A 19,899-nucleotide genomic window follows, 5' to 3' on the forward strand; every position below is an offset into this window, starting at 1 on the left:
GGTGCCAATGATGGTCGTATGCGTGTTTGGCGCCGTGCAGGTGAGCCCCACAATCAGGACTGCATACGACCGAGGCACACAGGGCCAACACCCGGCATCATGGTGTGGGGAGCGATCTCCTACACTGGCCGTACACCACTGGTGATCGTCGAGGGGACACTGAATAGTGCACGGTACATCCAAACCGTCATCGAACCCATCGTTCTACCATTCGTAGACCGGCAAGGGAACTTGCTGTTCCAACAGGCCAATGCACGTCCGCATGTATCCCGTGCCACCCAACGTGCTCTAGAAGGTGTAAGTCAACTAGCCTGGCCAGCAAGATCTCCGGATCTGTCCCCCATTGAGCATGTTTGGGACTGGATGAAGCGTCGTCTCACGCGGTCTGCACGTCCAGCACGAACGCTGGTCCAACTGAGGCGCCAGGTGGAAATGGCGTGGCAAGCTGTTCCACAGGACTACATCCAGCATCTCTACGATCGTCTCCATGGGAGAATAGCAGCCTGCATTGCTGCGAAAGTTGGATATACACTGTACTAGTGCCGACATTGTGCATGCTCTGTTGCCTGTGTCTATGTGCCTGTGGTTCTGTCAGTGTGATCATGTGATGTATCTGACCCCAGGAATGTGTCAAAGTTTCCCCTTCCTGGGACAATGAATTCACGCTGTTCTTATTTCAATTTCCAGGAGTGTATATACAAAGGTAAAGGTGAACGTGGCGTTGCAACTGTCACCATGGAATCTCACTTCTGAGTATATCTTGAAAGACATTTGCCAGTGTGGTGTTGGGAAGACTTCAGAAGCTTGCTGAGCGCGTATATCCTGAGGAACAATGTAGGTTTTGTCCCCAACGATCTACAGTTGATATGATCATCATACTCCGGCAAATTCAGGAAAAGTGCTGCAAGCATAAAACTCCTCTGTTGATTGTCTTTATCGACCTAAACAAGGCTTTCGACAGTCAGCAGAGAAGGATTGTATGCAGTACTTTTGAAGATAGGGTGTCCTCCGAAGCTCTTAAACATGATGAAGGCTTTTCACAAAGATATGGAAGGTTCTGTGGTTTCCGACGGAATCACATCTGAACCGTTTGCTGTGAAAAGAGAGGTTCATCAAGGCTGCGAATTGGCTCCCATTCTATTCAATATATTTTTCTCAGCTCTCCTCAAAGTTGCTTTTGGTGAAACTGGGAGTTCTTCTGTATACCAGAGCTTATGGGAAGCTCTAAAACATTTCTCTTCTCAGATCAAAGCGCTTCCGAGAAGACTTGCTTGTAAATGACTTTTTGTTTGCTAATGATACTGCATTTGTAGTCCACACTCAAGACGATTTGCAAGAGCTTGTGGAAAAATTCTCTACTGCATGGAGCTAAGACTTGAAAGTCGCATGTCAAACAGGAACGAAAGCTCAACGCCTTTCACCTGCGGAGCATCTTGGAAATATCATAGAAGGATCATGTGACAAATGATATGGTTCTGAAAACTGCAAAACAACAGAGTATCACTGCCACGCTCAAGCAACGTCGCCTGCAATGGTTAGGGCATCTGCATCGTATGGACCACTTCCGTCTGTCGGGGCGCACATTACTCAGTGACATAGCAGGAGCAAAGAGACCTCATGGAAGACCTTCACTACGCTTTATGGCTTGCATCAAGCATGATATGTGCACACTAAATATTGACAGTGAGAAGTGGGAGAAACTCGCTGATGATCGCAGCAAATGGAGGAAACTGACTGCAGATGGAAGCAAGATGCACGGTCAAGTTTGGTTTAACACGTCAGCTGCAAAACGATCGCACAGACATGAGCTTATGACTAACCCTCCTGCTGTCGTGACTATTTTTGCCTCGCTTGTTGGCGGCAAGTCGGCTCTCGCATCAGACTTCTGAGACACCAGCGCAAATGTGTCCAAGATGCCACTTGAATCTTCCAACAAGAAGCACCAAGCCATTACACTGTTTTGTAGCCCTTGCGATATAGTCTATCCTGCACAACACGCATATTTGGGAGTGGTATTGGCAAGCTGTATCAGCGTGTTTTGTTTTGAACAAAGACACACATGAAAGGGCACACCTGGGGGAAGTTTGAATGGCAGAGGCAGAAGGGATGGCTGGAGGGAGAGGGGCAGGAGGGGATGGACAGAGAGGGGGAGAGGATGGATAGTGCAAGAGGAAGGCAGAGTAGAGGGACAGAGAGAGGCGGGCAGGAGGAGGTGGTCTGGGGGAGGGGGAAGAAGAGATTGACAGAGAAAAGGGCAGGAGATGAAAGTGTGAAGGGGTGGGAGGAGATGAAAGATGAAAGATAGAGAGGTGGAAACTGAAAGGTAAGGTGCAGGAGATGAAGGAGGCAGTTGTAGAGGGGGAGTGAGTACATGGAAAAGAGAGACGAGGAGATAGGGATCAGGAAGAGGATATAGACAGAGGGAGGGGACAAGGAATGACTGGAGAAGGGGCAGCAGAGATGGACATATGGAGAGGCAAAAATATACGTAGAGATGGAATGGGAAGGTGGAGCTGGACGGAGAGTGGTGGGAGGATGAGATGAACTAAGTGATGGAGGGAGGTGGGACAGAGAGGGGAAGGAGATGTATTCAATATTTGTGTCAATTGCATATACAAATGAAGCTGCTGGCAAATGGCTAGTACAAAAAATAACATATATGTATGCATCCAACATCTCCCTCTAAACCACTTGATCGAATTTAACCAACTAATTGCCTGTTAAGTAAGAATCAAGACTGTGGTGATGAGGACCTCTTAGCTCCAATATGACCAGCGATACACACAGCTGGCCGGTGTCGCCGAGCGATTCTAGGCACTTCAGTCAACGGTCGCAGGTTCGAATCCTGCCTCAGGCATGGATGTGTCTGATGTTCTTAGGTCAGTAAGGTTTATGTAGTTCTAAGTTCTAGGGGACTGATGACCTCAGATGTTAAGTCCCATAGTGCTCAGAGCCATTTTTTAGATACGCACAAACAAGTGTTTTTGTACTCCTGACAGCAAGACTGGCCTGCAAAACTTGTATGTTATACATGTTGTATCAGCATCCGTCACAGGAGCTGTACGTGCAGACTGGCATGGCTGGCCAGAGAGAAGGGGATGGGGGAGGAGACAGATAGTGAGAGAGGGGAAGATGAAGTGGACAGAGAAAGGGGGAGAAGACAGTCAGAGAGAGAGAGAGAGAGAGAGACAGAGACAGAGAGAGATGATGGCCAGAGAGATAGTAGGTGGGGATGGACACAGAGTGAGAGGGAGAGAATGAGTTGATCAGAGATGGGAGACAGAAGAGATGGGCATAGGAGGGACAAGGAGGGGACAGACAGAGAGAGAGAGGGAGGAGAAGATGTACAAGAAGGAGGGGAGAAAGAAATGGTCATGAATTGGGGAGGTGGAAATTGACAGAGAGAGGAGGGATTGATGCAAGAAAGAGGTGGAAGATTTAGAGGGATAGTAGGCAGTGAAAAAGGAAATGGGAGCAGGGAGTGATGCTCAGAATGACTGGGAGAAGGATATCGATGGATGGAGGGTGGAGGAACAAATAGTCAAGGGGGAGGGACAGAAGAGATGGACAAGGAGAAGGGGGAAGGGGAGACAGAGAGAATGAGGTGGATGAGATAGACAGATGGAGCTGGGAGGATGAGGTGGACAAAGAAATATACAGAAGAAAAGGAAAGGGGGGATGTGTGTGCAATGTATGTATCAAGAGCATATGCAAATGCACAGAAAAACAGTCATTATATACATAAAAGGGACATACATATACACTCCTGGAAATGGAAAAAAGAACACATTGACACCGGTGTGTCAGACCCACCATACTTGCTCCGGACACTGCGAGAGGGCTGTACAAGCAATGATCACACGCACGGCACAGCGGACACACCAGGAACCGCGGTGTTGGCCGTCGAATGGCGCTAGCTGCGCAGCATTTGTGCACCGCCGCCGTCAGTGTCAGCCAGTTTGCCGTGGCATACGGAGCTCCATCGCAGTCTTTAACACTGGTAGCATGCCGCGACAGCGTGGACGTGAACCGTATGTGCAGTTGACGGACTTTGAGCGAGGGCGTATAGTGGGCTTGCGGGAGGCCGGGTGAACGTACCGCCGAATTGCTCAACACGTGGGGCGTGAGGTCTCCACAGTACATCGATGTTGTCGCCAGTGGTCGGCGGAAGGTGCACGTGCCCGTCGACCTGGGACCGGACCGCAGCGACGCACGGATGCACGCCAAGACCGTAGGATCCTACGCAGTGCCGTAGGGGACCGCACCGCCACTTCCCAGCAAATTAGGGACACTGTTGCTCCTGGGGTATCGGCGAGGACCATTCGCAACCGTCTTCATGAAGCTGGGCTACGGTCCCGCACACCGTTAGGCCGTCTTCCGCTCACACCCCAACATCGTGCAGCCCTCCTCCAGTGGTGTCGCGACAGGCGTGAATGGAGGGACGAATGGAGACGTGTCGTCTTCAGCGATGAGAGTCGCTTCTGTCTTGGTGCCAATGATGGTCGTATGCGTGTTTGGCGCCGTGCAGGTGAGCGCCACAATCAGGGCTGCATACGACCGAGGCACGCAGGGCCAACACCCGGCATCATGGTGTGGGGAGCGATCTCCTACACTGGCCGTACACCACTGGTGATCGTCGAGGGGACACTGAATAGTGCACGGTACATCCAAACCGTCATCGAACCCATCGTTCTACCATTCCTAGACCGGAAAGGGAACTTGCTGTTCCAATAGGAGAACGCACGTCCGCATGTATCCCGTGCCACCCAACGTGCTCTAGAAGGTGTAAGTCAACTACCCTGGCCAGCAAGATCTCCGGTTCTGTCCCCCATTGAGCATGTTTGGGACTGGATGAAGCGTCGTCTCACGCGGTCTGCTCGTCCAGCACGAACGCTGGTCCAACTGAGGCGCCAGGTGGAAATGGCATGGCAAGCCGTTCCACAGGACTACATCCAGCATCTCTACGATCGTCTCCATGGGAGAATAGCAGCCTGCATTGCTGCGAAAGGTGGATATACACTGTACTAGTGCCGACATTGTGCATGCTCTGTTGCCTGTGTCTATGTGCCTGTGGTTCTGTCAGTGTGATCATGTGATGTATCTGACCCCAGGAATGTGTCAATGAAGTTTCCCCTTCCTGGGACAATGAATTCACGGTGTTCTTATTTCAATTTCCAGGAGTGTATATGCGTGTGTGTGTACATCTCCTCCTACACTGCTGGATCGATTTCAACGAAATTTGGTATACATAGTACTTGATATCTGACCTCCTAGCTTTCACAGGAGAACAGATATGGGTGAAAAGGCTTTTCAACCCCTCACATCTAGACTGCCCCATTTTGTGCAGGTAGTATCTGTATACATTGCAGGGTTTACATGAGCGGATGGGCATGGCTGAGCAAAGAGAGGGAGATGGAGGAGGAGATGGGCAGTGAAGGAGCAGAGAATGAGATGAACGGAGAAAGGGGGCAGTAGGACTCAACAGATGGAGAGGGCAGGAAGAGATGGACAGAGAGAGGCGAGAGGAGAAAGAGAGAGTGAGGGGTAGGGGGGCTGGCCTGAGAGACTGGGAAGGAGGAAATTGGTAGAAAGAGTGAGGGAGGGGAGCTGATGGGCAAAGGAAGGGGGCAGAGGGGGTTCTCAGAGATAGCGATGGAGGAGGTGGACATAGAGAGAGGGGGAGGTTGTTATAGAGAGGAGGAGGATGAGATGGTCAGTGGGAGGAGGGAAGTGGATGTGTATGCAATATGTGTGTCAAATGTGTATATGGGTACATGGGTGAAGCCACGGAGAAAAGGTCAGTTATCAAATAGTGCTTATTTCAAAATAAAACAACAGCTTATGCAGGAAGTTGACTGTAGTCAAGAGCTGCAGATGTTGAAGGACACAGGAGTGACAAGTTGTCTTTTCAGACCCATTCCAGTTCTGTGAACGAATGTTGTGGGGACTGCGCTTGTCATCGTAACATGGGTCCAAGATCTGGAGTGATGGTACAGTGTGACCCTGGGTATACAACACGATCATTTATGGTCCACATAGTCGCTAATCTGGACAGCAACCATTACATTTATGAAGTGTTATGGCCGAAGTCTGTACTGCATCTTCAAGATCTCAGAGACAATATCTTTCAATAAGATATTGCAACGCCACATGTTGCCAGAGACATCTTGACAAACATCGACACTGTGGATGTTTAGCTGTCACTGGCTGAAATCACCTGATCATGGGTTGCTGAGAGATGGCGCGGTGGGTTCCGACATAGAGTTGAAGCAGCACGGAATTTCGTACCTGTATCTGTCTTCCAAGATCAATTCGACTCGATGACCAGCTGGATTCGGGTCACTGCTGCTGCCAAAAGCGACTGTCCTCTGTGCTAAATTTCGCACTCTGTTTATCCTAAATTATAAATTTAATCCTGTTTCCCTCCGAATATACTGTATAAGCACGAGAAGTAAAATTTCGTTACTTGCTGTCTTTCCTGTAGCTGCAGTTTTAATGATAAGCAGTGCAGTTTAAGCTACCTGGTATCTCACCCTATAGCCGTTCGCCATGGAGGGCTTTCGTTCAGTAGGTATCTTCTGTAGAAAGCTGATGCGACGAAATTGCCATCCATTAAAATGTCAACGAATTTCGCTGAAGGGGATATCAAAGCGTGTGTGGTGGTAGACTAGTTCGTTTGAGGTCTTGCGGTCCATACAAGTCTGTAACATTTATGTTTTCCTATTTCTGTCGTCGTCGAAAATTATGGGGAACATCTCCGAATTTCGTTTACACGCGGGTTCATAGCTTGAAATGTTCAAATGCAGCTTCTGTTGGAAGCCACAATTGGTCCTCACTTCCTTGTTTTCTTTTTCTTTTTTCATTCACAAAGATACGGGAACGACACAGATAAATTTTTACGGGGACGTTTTATCTGCGGACCTTTGCGCCTTCAGTTGTTAAACATGCTGCAGTTGCCGATGGCTACCGCGTCCTCTGCCTCTGCCTCTTCGTGCTTCTTGTCCACACAGTTACGCACTGCCTGGCGTTCGGAGCAAATGCTAGACTGGAGACGGATACATTATGTTGTAGCGCTGATGTGTTACACGTTAAACCACCATGGTAAATTGTCGTTCTTGAGCAAATAAAAGAATATCTGCTTTTGATGTAAATACTTTTCTGTTATAAAACTGCTTTGTAACAGCGGTGAAGTACAACTTTTATAAGACTTATTATGTATGTTCTACACAAAGTTTTTAAAATATTTGTGGTTGAGCAATTATTTCCGACAGTGCGTCATTGTCCGGCAGACTAGAAAAGTTTTAAACGCTGTATACCACATGGTTAAAATTTTAAAATATGCTTGGGAGTTATGTTGGGCTGGATGACATCGTGCCGTATTCCAAGACCGATTACCTTCGCAGCATACCTCGTACTCTTGTGATTCTTGAGCAGAGTATTCGCTACTACTAACTGAAATTTATTGCAGATCTCAGTTTGTGGTTCTCTTCTTTGATTCTTCCTGTCAAACTCATATCCTCCCTTAACCATTTGTTCTACTCCTTCCCCTACAACAGCAATACAACCCCCCGGGACTATTAGATGTTCGCCGCGCGGGATTAGCCGAGCGGCCTTGGGCGCTGCAGTCGTGGACTGTGCGGCTGATCCCGGCGGGGGTTCGAGTCCTCCCTCGGGCATGAGTGCGTGTGTTTGTCCTTAGGATAATTTAGGTTAAGTAGTGTGTAAGCTTCGGGACTGATGACCTTAGCAGTTAAGTCCCATAAGATGTCACACACATACACATATATTTGATTTTCATCTACCTTTGCTTACTGAATTACCCATTCAATACGTTGTAACCTTCTGTCTGTTCATCCTCTGCTTGCGACGTCGGCATGTACGCCTGAAATATTGTTGGTTTGCAGTCAATTCTGATGAGAACGATCCTACCACTGAACAGTTCACAGTATATCTCTCTCTCTCTGCTCTACCTTCTTGTTCATAACGAATCCTATTCTCGTTATACGGTTTTGTGCTGCTGTTATTACCTTATAATCGCATAGATTGAGACTTAACATTTCGTTTCAGGTTTTCTAGCTGCCTTACCACGATCAGGCTTCTGACATTCCACGTCCAGAGTCATAGAACGTCACACTTTCGTCTGTTATTCAGTCTTTTTCCGATGGTCACCTACTCCTTGGAGAAACCCTAATTATTGTGTAATCTCCTGCCGGCCGGGGTGGCCGAGCGGTTCTAGGCGCTACAGTCTGGAACCGCGCGACCGCTACGGTCGCAGGTTCGAATCCTGCCTCGGGCATGGATGTGTGTGATTTCCTTAGGTTAGTTAGGTTTAAGTAGTTCTAGGGGACTGATGACATCAGCAGTTAAGTCCCATAGTGCTCAGAGCCATTTGAACCATTTTGTAATCTCCTATGCGCTGTCATCCACGGATCTTGCACAAATTATCATCATAATTCGAAGTTATTTGATTCATGGCAGTGCTGCCACGTTCTCAACAGTCTGTAATAGACTGTTCAGATATCGTGACTGGACTTGCGGCATACGTGCATCTGACCGCAATATTCTGGCGTCATAAACGACACATCTTGAAAAGGGGCATCTGGACCGTGATATGTCACACATTTTACATTTATATGAGTTTGGAGCGCTGGACAAATCTGTAAATTCGCGCCGACGTGAACGCTGTAAGCTGGCCAAGCTGCAGCGAGACTGGCTCGGCCTGCAGCCGGAACACAATTAGGACGAGCGACCGGAAAGCTCGTTAAACGCGACACGGCCGTGCATGCCTTTCAGGCTGACCGGCCCGTGGAGTGGGCTTTAATCAATACCGAATTAACTGCTGACGCCGAAGTTACCCGCGTCGACTTCGTCCTTAACGCAATCACCAGCGGCCGCGCTGCATCTGATGGGCGGCGCTGGGGACCAGCTCGCAAAGTTTCGTCCAGCAGGGGTCGGAATAAAACTGAAGATTGCATTCCAGCTACTTGATAATTCTGATGGCTAGTGCTTACTTCGTCTCGGCATGTGAACTGTACTACAAAGAACCAAGCACTTCTACAGATGGTAGCGTTACACCGCGATCACCTTCACCGAACGTTACTAAAATGATCCTCCAATACTTTCAAGCCTGTGGGATACAATTTCATTTTCCGTACAGAGTAAAGCCATTCCTACAGATTAATAATGGTGTGGATACGTGATCGCTATCGGATGTGTCTAACGTTACAGAAAGTTTTCCACTAGAGATGACAGAAAAGCGTTCCCAGGGGACGTGCATATGTGCATTCAGGTTTTGACAACTGTCGAGGACTGGAACCGCGCGACCGCTACGGTCGCAGGTTCGAATCCTACCTCGGGCATGGATGTGTGTGATGTCGTTAGGTTAGTTAGATTTAAGTAGTTCTAGGGGACTGATGACCTCAGATGTTAAATCCCATAGCGCTCAGAACCATTTGAACAACTGTCGAGTTATTGGCATGATATGGAAATATCATACCGATAGATCGCACAAGCAATTGACTGCAGTGAAATTATTGCAGAACGATTACTGAGATGAACTCAGAACAACACCGTGGCAAGAAGAGGCTCCCCTAGTCTGACCAGTAGGACGGTAACGTCCGAAGTCCGAGCAGAGTTTACAGGCAGAATACGGCCAAGAAACTTGGGGAACAGATTACTGGAAGCTGGGATGAGATCACCACTTACCATGCGTCGTTTACCGTTGACGCTGCACCGCAGACGATGGAGACATGAATAGTGTAGTGCGAGAGTGTAACTGTGGCCGCCAGATCGATGGTAGCGTGTCCGTAGGCGAGATACTGAAGAGCCATAGTAATCAGCAATTCTCCAAGTCTATACCTGTTCATCTCCTCGAATCATGACGTGGAGACCTACTGGAAATGACAAGACTGATTTGCTATGTGCATTTGCCGGCCGCTGTGGCCGAGCGGTTCTAGGCACTTCAATCCAGAACCCGCTGCTGCTACAGTCGCAGGTCCGAATCCTGCCTCGGGCGTGGATGTGTGTGATGTCCTTAGGTTAGTTAGGTTTAAGTAGTTCTAAGTCTAGGGAACTGATGACCCCAGGTGCTAAGTCCCGTAGTGCTTACAAGGGAACCTCCCCATCGCACCTCCCTCTGATCTACTTATAAGTTGGCACAGTGGATAGGCCTTGAAAAACTAAACACAAATCAATCAAGAAAACAGGAAGAAGTTGTGTGGAACTATGAAAAAAATAAGCAAAATATACAAACTGAGTAGTCTATGTGCAACATATGCAACATCAAGGACACTGTGAGATCAGGAGCGCCGTGGTCCCGTGGTTAGCGTGAGCAGGAGTGGAACGAGAGGTCCTTAGTTCAAGTCCTCGCTCAAGTGAAAAATTTAATTTCTTTATTTTCGCAGTTATGATCTGTCCGTTCGTTCATTGACGTCTTTGTTCACTGTAATAAGTTTAGTGTCTGTGTTTTGTGACCGCACCGCAAAACCGTGCGATTAGTAGACGAAAGGATGTGCCTCTCCAATGGGAACCGAAAACATTTGATCGCAAGGTCATAAGTCAACCGATTCCTCCACAGGAAAACACGTCTGATATATTCTATACGACACTGGTGACGGCATGTGCGTCACATGACAGGAATATGTTGTCGACCCACCTAACTTGTACACTTGGCGAATAGGTAAAAAGATTCTTCTACCTTGCCCGATTTAGGTTTTCTTGTGGATGTGATAATCACTCCCAAAAAAGTGATGAAAACATAAGAGTTTGTCACGTAAACTGCAACAAATGACTGCAACAGTCTCACAGTTTTCCCTGTGCTCTGTCAAAACATATGTTTTTAACGTTTTCAAATTTTTCCGTGTGTAGACCGTCAAATCCTGCATATGTCCAAGCAAATCTGAACATGTCCTGGAATTTTGAAGAACGAAGTTGATTGTGTGTGTGTGTGTGTGCCTGAACTTTAATAATTGTCTGAAAATAAAAAATTAAAGTTTTGACTCGAGGGCAGATTCGAACCAAGGACCTCTGATTCCACAGCTGCTCACGCTAACCACAGAACCACAGCGCTACTGAGGTAACACCACCCTAAATGTTACATATCGTGAGCATAGACTACTCAGTTTGTATATTTTGCTTATTTTTTTCATAGTTCCACGCAACTTCTTCCTGTTTTCTCGATTGATCTGTGTTCAGTTTTTCAAGGCCTATCCACTGTGCCAACTTATAACTAAATCTGAGGGGGGTGCGATGGGGAGGTTCCCTTGTTAGACCCATTTGAAGCATACTGCATTTCACAGCACAAATCCTATGATGTCCAAGACTCTGATTCGTCAGTTACGGAGCACGTCTGGGATACGATGGAAAAACGTACACTTCCACATCAACTTCCAGGCAGCAGTCTGAAATGAGTTTGTTTCAGTCATGCCAAAAAATTCCTTGTATGACAATCGAAGGCTGTTTGCTTTCATGCCGTAACGAATACATTAGTGACATGGTGTAAAAAAGATCTGAGGATGGTCATTGCGGACTGAAACAGGTCATCGTCTAAAGAATTCGTATTGTGATCAAAGACTGGAAAAAAACATTAAACTAGTTACGATTTACATCGTAAAATACACAGCTGTACTTATTATTTTATTTAGACTATAAATTTCAGATGATATTCTGGTCATAAAACTTCTTGATTTGTGTGTATCAAATCTTGAAATGACTAATCATTTTGAAATATTATACATTCTAAGATAAAGAAAGAAACAAAAATCGACGCACCACAAAGAAATTATCCGAATTGGACGGAAAAGCGGTAGATGTGATGTACATGTACAAACAAACAAATTATTACAATTTAACAAAAAAATTGGATGATTTAGTCAAGAAATGACCTTCACGAACTGAGCACGTCAGTCACACGTTGGTCCACCTCTGGCCCTGCAGAGTAGTCGGTTTGGAATTGATTGATAGAGAGCTGGATGTCGTCCTGAAGGATATTGTGCCAAATTCTGTTCAATTGATGCGTTAGATCGCTAAAATCCCGAGGTGGTTCGAAGGCTCTGCACATAATACTCGAAATTTTCTCAGTTGAGGAGAGATCTGGCAACCTTGCTGGTCATGGCAGAGTTTGGCAGGCACGAAGACAAGCAGTAGAAACTCTTACCGTCTGCGGGTGAGAATTATCTTGCTGAAATGTGAGCCCTAGATTGCCTTCCATGGAGGGAAACAGAACTCGGCGTTTAATATCGTCGACGTACTGCTGTACTGTAAGGGTTCCGCGGATGACAACCAAATGTTGTCGGACCGTACAGTGGCAATAGTCAGGTTGATGTCCCACTGATGTCCGTGGGGTCTCCAGACACTCCTTCGCTGGCGACAGGGCTCAGTTCGAAGCAGGACTAAAGACAATTCTAGTCCAGTCAATGAGAGTCCAGGCCGAAGATGTGACTAGACGCGCCGTGCAGCGGTAGTATACGAAGCTGACTGACGCCCGCCATACGGTATGACAGCCGTGAGCGATGGTCTAGGGTGCCATTACTTTTCGCAGCAGGACTACCTTGGTAGACATCTGCGGCATCCTTACAGCACAGCGGTACGTCGACGATATTCAACGTCCAGTTCTGTTGCCTTCCATGGAAAGCCAGCCTCTTCTTACATTACAGTAACATGATGCCCGCCCCCACAGGGGAGAGTTTCTACTGCTTGTCCTCTTGCTTGCCAAATCCAAACTGGTCCAGTAAGGTCTCAGGTCACTCTCCAACTGAGAAAATTTGGAGCATTATGTGTAGGGCCCTCCCACCATTCCCGAATTTTGATGATATGACACCCCAGATTGGCAGAACATGCGCGATATCCCTTAGGAGAACATTCAAGTTCTAGTGTCAAGCCGAGTAACTGCTTGCGTAAAGACCAGAGGTGGACCAACGCGTTGTTCACTTGCTCAATTTGTGAAGCTCTTTCTGTTGAATAAATCATGCAATTTTTCTGAAATTGTAATCATTTGTTTGTTTGCACATGCGCATCGCGTTACCGATTTCTATCCCATTCAGATAATCCCTTCGTGGTGCGTCGCTTTTTTTTTTCTTAGAGTGTCTAGCATTTCAGGATAGTTTCTCATTGCAACTGTGGTATACTCAGTTGAACAATCCGACTGACATCTGTAGTCTAAATCAGTTTATGAAAGCTATCCTGCAAATGTACAAGATATCTGGATACAAGGGAATATTGGTGACAGTAGGAAGGAGGGGCGGTCGAGAACGAAGGTTCATACTGTTGTTACTGATGTCAGTTCCGAATGGAATGAAATTCTAATCAGACAGGAAATATGTGACTGGTGCTCTTTGGTGTAATATTTTGCATTCCTGATAATTTGTATCCTAGAAGTACGACATGTAATGATTTAATTTTACTGTGTAATGAAGTGATATTGGCAAATATCTCACACACGTAAGCCATGACAGTCAAAGTTTATTCTAAAGCATAGTCTGCAGTTACTATTTGTATTATGCCTTTCTTTCTCCCCTACACACTATGTTTAAATAATTTTGTTAACTTAGACTTCAATTAAATTTAATATAGCATATTTTAGCATATAACTACCAGACAGATTAAAACTTTGTGCCGGACCGAGACTCGAACTCGGGACCTTTGCCTTTCGCAGGCAAAAGCTCTACCATCTTTTTTTAATTAAAAAAAATTTTTTTAAATCTTATTTTGTTCGCTTGCATCTGCTCGGGGCGGACGTTATAAGACATCCGTTTAAGTTCGTTGTTGATCGATTAACTCAGTTTTTTTTTTTATTACAGAGGCCAGCTAACCCTCTGACCGAACACGCTGAGCTACCGCCCCGGCAGCCATCTGAGCTACCTAAGCAAGACTCATGATACGTCCTCATAGCTTCAGTTCTGCCAGTACCTCGTCTCCTACCTTCCAAACTTCACAGAAGCTCTGCTGCGAACCTTGTAGAACTAGCACTCCTGGAAGAAAGGATATTGTGGAGACATGGCTTAGCCACAGCCTGGGGGATGTTTCCAGAATGAGATTTTCACTCTGCAGTGGAGTGTGCGCTGATATGAAACTTCCTGACAGATTAAAACTGTGTGCCGGACCGATACTGGAACTCGGGACCTTCGCCTTTCGCGGGCAAGCGCTTCTGTGAAGCTTCTGTAAGGCTGTGAGGACAGGTCGTGAGTCGTGCTTGGGTAGCTCAGTTGGTAGAGTGCTTGCCCGTGAAAAGCAAAGGTGCCGAGTTTGAGTCTCGGTCTGGCACACAGTTTTAATCTGCCAGGAAGTTTCATATCAGCGCACACTCCACTGCAGAGTGAAAATCTCATTCTATAACTTAGATGTTGTCATTCACACCAGAAGGAAATGCGTAGCGATTTAGAGAGCAGGAGGAGGGTAATGAGACAGACATGGGTGGAAAATTCACGTAGAGGGGGCTGTAGGCTGCACTTTGTCACGAACCTGTCTGTAAACGCACGTAGCTGCAAATTTGGTCAGGTATCCGGTATATGGGAAGCTGTGTGCTTCCAGAAAGTTTTGAGGCGTATTTATATCTCCTGTAGCGTGGGAGCCTCTAGGGCGAAACAGTCAAAGGGAAGTCCCCTTTTGGGGATCTACAGTGTGAGATAGCGAAATGCCGAATGACGCTACAAAGTAGTGCACCCGTTAAATTAACTCCTTAATTTAATTAACTTTAATGTAAGCCCCTAATAAATCAAGTGGGACTGAAAGACTGTTAGTAGGTCACCTGCATTTTCGTAGAACTGTATTTATTAAGTAAAATCAATTTGTAGTTTCGGTATATCTGCGTGTGTGCTGCCTCATGGAGGCACACAAACACGCGAGGCTATGGGTGCTAGTGCTTTGACGCTATGGCGGTAAGAAGATTTCTAGCTATCACAACGGACGTTTTGAGCTACAATCCTAATAGTACTAATCTTAGTACTGGTAATGTAGGTTTACATATAGAAACACTCGTTGCTCTGAGTCTGAACATTATGCCGAGTGCTTCGAGATTACTCCGTAGCTTTGGAAATTAGATGCACTTGTATGATCGTCGGTGATGTGCTAATTAGGTAGTTGACATGGCCCCGCAGGCGTTAGCTGGGATAGATACCAGGGAAAACATCAGGCGACGCCCGAAGACCAATGCTTTGAATACGTGGGGGGTTACGGGCAGGCACCGTTTCCCTAATAAAAGCCTTTTTTTTACCTTTAAAATTTTACAACTTTATTAACTTGATTTTAAAGTAGTAAGTGAACATTCGTTATTATGAACAAGATCCTCAATATAGTTTGTTAATGAAAGTTCCTGAAGTATTATTTTAACAGATCAAAGAACAACTCTCAGAATCAATTTACAACGTTTAAAACTCAAAATCCCTTTTCAAGCAAAGGAAAAAAATACAAATTGCATAATGCGAGGTTAAGTAAAAGATTCTAACGCCATACAGCAATACCAAAATTTTCGTAGGTATCACCTGTGACCTCTAAATGCAATAAAATAGTAATCACAAAATTTTTAATTAAAACAACTTAAATTCAATAAAATCTAATTACTTTCAACGTACACTCAAACCCCGTAGCCTCTACTATGCGCACCGTAACACAAAATATTTTCCTTCTTTTTAAACACTTTACACAATAAGCCTCCCTACATGTCATGCATACTACACCCAACGAATTGTTGCCGAGCGGTTCTAGCTGCTTCAGTTCGGAACCGCGCGACCGCTGAGGTCGCAGGTTCGAATCCTGCCTCAGGTATGGTGGTGGTGGTGGTGGTGGTTGTTTGGGGAAGGAGACCAGACAGCGTGGTCATCGGTCTCATCGAATTAGGGAAGGATGGGGAAGGAAGTCGGCCGTGCCCTTTCAGAGGAACCATCCCGGCATTTGCCTGGAGTGATTTAGGGAAATCACGGAAAACCTAAATCAGGATGGCCGGACGCGGGATTGAACCGTCGTCCTCCCGAATGCGAGTCCAGTGTGCTAACCACTGCGCCACCTCGCTCGGTGCCTCAGGTATGGATGTGTGTGATGTCCTCAGGTTAGTTAGGTTTAAGTAGTTCTAAGTTCTAGGGGACTGATGACCTCAGATGTTAAGTCCAATAGTGCTCAGACCTATTTGAATTTTGTAATCTTTTCCTTTCAGAATAAATAAAAAAAACACACAAACCAACTTTTAATCTCAGTGGTTACATCCGTTAAAAAAATATACAATACATATCTTTCGATTTCGTCGTGGTCACGCGCTGTTGTGCACGGTGCTCTCCTTCAGGACCGCATGCGGTGCGGGAAAGATTTTCCACGATGGACAAAACGTTAACAGGGCGCAACCAACTTACGCGAATTGCATACTAGGATTATACGTCGATGTGTATGAGGCTCGCAAATCGTAAAACGGGCGAGGGAGTAGATGCGGTACCACTGAACACTTCGACTATACCGACCCGCACCAAACAGCGGTACGGTGAGGTAGACAAGAGACAAATCAACAACTGCTGCAAGGCAACCTCCGCAAGGCAGTAAGAAAATATTTGGGACTTTAAACTCTTGGGAGAGCCACACCAAACCACAGAATGACATCCCAAGCTAAATTATGAAAATACTATAGGCGATTTCGCCACGACAAGTAGAACCGTAAAATTCCATAAGAAGTGAACTGCAATAAACACGGTTCATAAGCTTCCGACTGAAAAGCTCCACAGTCAATCTTTCCCATACTACAAACACTTAACAGTACCTCCAAAGTTCACGCACGGACGCTATCAGAGTATCAGTTACTCGTTATACAGGGTGTTACAAAAAGGTACGGCCAAACTTTCAGGAAACATTCCTCACACACAAAGAAAGAAAATATGTTATGTGGACATGTGTCCGGAAACGCTTACTTTTCATGTTAGAGCTCATTTGATTACTTCTCTTAAAATCACATTAATCATGGAATGGAAACACACAGCAACAGAACGTACCAGCGTGACTTCAAACACTTTGTTACAGGAAATGTTCAAAATGTCCTCCGCTAGCGAGGATATATGCATCCACCCTCCGTCGCATGGAATCCCTGATGCGCTGATGCAGCCCTAGAGAATGGCATATTGTATCACAGCTGTCCACAATACGAGCACGAAGAGTCTCTACATTTGGTACCGGGGTTGCGTAGACAAGAGCTTTCAAATGCCCCCATAAATGAAAGTGAAGAGGGTTGAGGTCAGGAGAGCGTGGAAGGCATAGAATTGGTCCGCCTCTACCAATCCATCGGTCACCGAATCTGTTGTTGAGAAGCGTACGAACACTTCGACTGAAATGTGCAGGAGCTCCATCGTGCATGAACCACATGTTGTGTCGTACTTGTAAAGGCACATGTTCTACCAGCACAGGTAGAGTATCGCGTATGAAATCATGATAACGTGCTCCTTTGTGCGTAGGTGGAAGTACATGGGGCCCAATCAAGACATCACCAACAATGCCTGCCACAGCGTTCACAGAAAATCTGTGTTGATGACGTGATTGCACAATTGCGTGCGGATTCTTGTCAGCCCACACATGTTGATTGTGAAAATTTACAATTTGATCACGTTGGAATGAAGCCTCATCCGTAAAGAGAACATTTGCACTGAAATGAGGATTGACACGTTGTTGGATGAACCATTCGCAGAAGTGTACCCGTGGAGGCCAATCAGCTGCTGATAGTGCCTGCACACGCTGTACATGGTACGGAAACTGGTTCTCCCGTAGCAGTCTCCTTACAGTGACGTGTTCAACGTTACCTTGTACAGCTGCAACTTCTCTGACGCTGACATTAGGGTTATCGTCAACTGCACGAAGAATTGCCTCGTCCATTGCAGGTGTCCCCGTCGTTCTAGGTCTTCCCCAGTCGCGAGTCATAGGCTGGAATGTTCCGTGCTCCCTAAGACGCAGATCAATTGCTTCGAACGTCTTCCTGTCGGGACACCTTCGTCCTGGAAATCTGTCTCGATACAAACGTACCGCGCCACGGCTATTTCCCCGTGCTAATCCATACATCAAATGGGCATCTTCCAACTCCGCATTTGTAAACATTGCACTGACTGCAAAACCACGTTCGTGATGAACACTAACCTGTTGATGCTACGTACTGATGTGCTTGATGCTAGTACTGTAGAGCAATGAGTCGTATGTCAACACAAGCACCGAAGTCAACATTACTTTCCTTCAATTGGGCCAAGTGGCGGTGAATCGAGGAAGTACAGTACATACTGACGAGACTAAAATGAGCTCTAACATGGAAATTAAGCGTTTCCGGACACATGTCCACATAACATCTTTGTTTATTTGTGTGTGAGGAATGTTTCCTGAAAGTTTGGCCGTACCTTTTTGTAACACCCTGTATAGGTAGATAACAGAGTTTAACACGCTGGGACTGACCTGCGTTTCTTAATAAGACAAGCAATAATTCAGTCCTTCACTTGGTTCAACCTTCGATCCAAAACAGTCTTTTACCGTAAAGCAGCTAAATAGATGACAATGCCGATATCAACGCTCTCATCCCAAGCAGCGCTCTAACTGGAGACAGCAGTACCGAAGCAAAGCTTACCCCACTCACAAGTCTGATATACGCGCCATCAACGTGCACATTTTTAGGATTCTTATGTTCATCTCATACACCAAAATTGCCGTAATTCTTCGTCGAAATCCAAGGGCAGAACCAAGAAATCACTTTTCAGCTCTGGAATGACCACACGATGATTGCCATCGGGACAAGACCGGCCCTCCACACCAGGACCTTCGAGCCCACTTCGTTCCGTCCCCAACCGACTGCTTCTGCGGGGCCCACCGACCAAGCGGCCTTGCCCTCCGACACCGACGTCGCTCCTCACGCACAGTCCAGAACTAACTTCCAGTAAGCCCCTTCTTCCTCCTTCTGTCCGCCTCGCGGCGCGCGGGACACCAACTTGCAAAAGGTTATCGGCGACCAGAGACTCCAATCCGATCTCGATATTGACATCGTGGCGAGTACTGAGAAGGCGGGTGGTTTAAAAAAAAAATAGCGGACTGTACCGGCTCAGTAGTAAACTTTTGTATGGAAAAGTAGTGTTAGAGTCCCGTGCATAATTAAGGACAGTAGTTCCAGTTTCTAAATAATGGCACTGCAGCTACAGAGTAGGTAAGTGACAGCGGCATTTGGCTTCTAATTTTGAGAGCGCCTGAACAGGTGCGCGTTTGTTTGCAGCCTGCAGCAGCGCCACTGCGAGGCATCCCTACTGAGACTATAGACCAGTAGGGAGCCATCTACAGAGAAAGCGAACCGACATCTTCCGGTGGCCACCGTCGTGATTGCTGGGAAATTGCTGCCAATCCAGCGGCATGTCGCCAGGGGACAGGCATCGGTGCGACCGACGACTTTGGCCTTGAATGTGCCAGTCAGCTGTTCGCAGTAAAGCAGAGAAGGGGCCATTGGTGGATGGCCACCCAGCAAATGAGTAAGAAGAAGAGAGACTAGAATGTTATCGCCGTGAAACCAGGCAGCGGGACTGGACAGTCACAACGGTCAAAGCAGAGTGCCCAAGCTGTACGTGGGACGTCACTTAATGGGAGAGAGAAGAAAACAGTCAGACAAGAGGAATGATGGAGAGATTAGTTATTGAAATATTTCGCAGAGCATCAAATGTTGTGATAATTAAATCGACACCTTAGCTGCCGACAGGTGTTATTGATATACATCAATGGGGACAGCTGAAAATGTGTCCCGATGAACCCAGAACCTCCTGCTTACATGGCAGACGCTCTATCCATCTGAGCCACCGAGGGCACAGAGGATAGTGCGACTGTAGGGACTTATCCCTTACACGCCTCCCACGAGACCTAAATTCTCAGCTGTCCACGACCTACATTTGTAGTACTCTTAACATGTATTTGCCCATTCAC

Source organism: Schistocerca piceifrons, chromosome 3 (genome assembly GCF_021461385.2).
Source record: "Schistocerca piceifrons isolate TAMUIC-IGC-003096 chromosome 3, iqSchPice1.1, whole genome shotgun sequence".
NCBI classification, from domain to species: domain Eukaryota; kingdom Metazoa; phylum Arthropoda; class Insecta; order Orthoptera; family Acrididae; genus Schistocerca; species Schistocerca piceifrons.